Here is a 2,726-nt window from a genome sequence, read left to right on the forward strand (position 1 = left end):
CCATTTTCAAAGGGTGGAGATTTGGTAGTAAATTAGTTCTCTTTCTCTGCCCTGGGAGATTAGACAAACAATGGATCTAACTAAGAAAATAGACTGACTCATTTGGCTACAATGCTATACTGAAGTTAGAAGCAAATTAACATCATTCTTCAGAAAGAGAATTAGGTTCTATATACTGTAAATGAATTTCACAGTCATTTCTGAGCCTTCTCATTTCAAAAAAGTCAACCATCAGATATTAAATTCATTGACCTACAGGTATTCTGAATCGTGTCTTTGCTTACCTCATCATCTGCGATCACTAGGCTGAAGTCATGTAATTTACTTCATTATTTATTAACTCTTCTTTAGGATGGTAGTTTTTATTGTAAAAGAAGTGAGGTTTACTATAACCTTTCCTCTTAATTTTTGGCTATTTCTCAACTGTCAGAATATCAACTGTCAGAATAAGATATTCTCTACTGGAGAATATCTTATCTTTAAAGCATCTATCCAGAGAATAGGTACAGATGAGGAAGGAATAAAAGGACTCTGGGCAGGGAAGGAAATTGTATGAGGTTAAGTAATGGATCATAAGTGAAAAGGGGTGGAGACTGGGAGGGAAATGGAATCACAGATCTGGAAGAGACAAGTCATCTAGTCCAGACTGCCTCTGGACAGGTCAGAAGGGGTGTTTGGGTGGACCTTTTTTCACATCTGGATTTCACTTCTCTTGAATTTCTCAACCTTTTGCCTTTCACCAAAACTGCTTTCTTCTCTGTAAGATAATGTGGTACTCCTCCTGCCCCAGGATGAAATTGCTTGGAGTGGATTTGATTAGCTTTGGGGATGGTCCATTCCTTTTCCAGGAGGTCTGTTTCAGGTTTAGGTCATCCCATTGGCCTCACCATCAACTGAAGGGCAGGTCTCCTGGCCACTCTCTAATTCCCTGGGCGGAGAGGAAGGGCCTCTAAGTTGATGGTCACATTCCATGTATTTCTAACACCCCTAAGCTGCAAGGACACAATGTGCTGAGATGGGTGGAACTTTGGAGATTTTTAGGTAGTTTCAGTTCTCATTCTCCATAAGAGAAGTATACAACTGCCTACCTTTCCCAACATACATATCCACACTTCTATTTTATTCACTGGTAGAAGAGAAATTTTGGCAGTTGATGGTTCTTTCAACGCCAACCATTCATCCCTACAGTATGTCCCAAGTGTCTGGATTTACCTCAAGAAATTGTGGGACAATGGAGAGGGTGGAGGTACTTTTTAGCTTCTTCCTCTCCTTTATCCGAGGAGACTTATGAGCATTAAGCACAGAGGTGCATGAGCCAACACTGCCCTCCTCCCCAGCATGCGCATAGATCCTGAGCAGGAACATGGGGAAAGCGCCCTCTCAGACCCTCCCCTGCAAATGGCACAGACCAAGCAAAACTTCCCCTGGGTCACAGTCCAGCGATATGGAGCGGCCCTTGGCGCAGAGCCCTGGTCTTCCCGAGTCGTGGGTGGCGCGGTGCTTGTTTCCCTCCCCTCCCTTTCCGGACCCAAACGGGGATGTATCTGGGTCAGCCTGGGAGAGGCCGGACCTGCCAGGGACCAGCGTGGGGGAAGGGGGGTGGCGATGACAGCATCTTTCAGGTTTTTGGCATCTCTGAGCTTTGCCTGTCCTGCCTCTCACCGCGCTCTGCGCCCGTCATTGGCTGACGCTCTGGCCGGGCCAGGCCTGAGGGGTGGGTGGAGAGCGAGCAAGTCCTTTCTATCTGGACCGCCACCCCCAACTCCCTGCGAACAATGCAGCGCTGCTCCCCTCACCTCCTCCCCAACACACACATTCCCATTCTTTAGGGCACGCACCCCAGGCGGGCGGTGGATCCCTCCGCCCCAGGAAAAGAGCAATGGAACAGTTCACGGCCGCCCTGAGTTCCTGGTCTTCCTTCCTTTCCGGTGATAAACTGCAGGGCTACAAGCCAGTTGCTGCTCAAGATGCTCCACCCGCGGGCAGGAGCCCCTCTCTCTCAGCTCTGCGAGGGCCCAGGTCCAAGACCAGTGAGCCCTTCGCCTCTGCAGCGCACGCAGGCTGAGCGCCCAGGCAGAGAGAGATGCCCCGGTGCCGGTGCCGGGGTGCAGATGCCTAGCGGACTCCTAGATGCCTCGGTCCCTTGATCTTTTGCGCTCCGCAGCACCAGGGAGGAGCTGGGTGTGCGTAAAAAAACCATCTTCCCTGGACGCTTTGGTCAAGATGCTGGGTGAGGTCCCGAGGGTCACGGACCCTCCTGGCACCCCTCCCTGTGAGCTCTGTATACCAGCAAGGAGGGATCAAAGCCACAGGTCTTCCTTTCCTTGAGGCCCGGACCTTCCCTCCCCACCTTGCCCTGCACAGACAAGGCAGCTCCAAATTAACAAGTGCTCGCTGTTCCTCCCGGCATCTGGGAGAGAAACGAAGCAATGAGTTGAAAATCATCTCCGGATTCTTGTGTCCTGTGCTCAGAATCTCCTTATCCTCCCCCTGGCTTCCTCACAGTGCGCGCGGGGACTTCTGTTTGCCGGAGGGTAGCCTTGCCTCTCTGGAATGCGCGTTCCTATGGCCCTAGCCCAGGGATGCTCTTCCCGGGGCTTCTCTGCCTCCGAGACTGCTCCAAGCCGCGCGGAGGTGTTCCTCCATCTCCGCCTCACCTCGCCCCCACACATTTCTTGCCATCATTTCATCCTCTCCGGCATAAAATCGCGCCCCCACCCCAACCC

The sequence above is a fragment of the Tupaia chinensis genome, unplaced genomic scaffold (assembly GCF_000334495.1).
Source record: "Tupaia chinensis unplaced genomic scaffold, TupChi_1.0 Scaffold139935_1, whole genome shotgun sequence".
Classification (NCBI taxonomy): domain Eukaryota; kingdom Metazoa; phylum Chordata; class Mammalia; order Scandentia; family Tupaiidae; genus Tupaia; species Tupaia belangeri.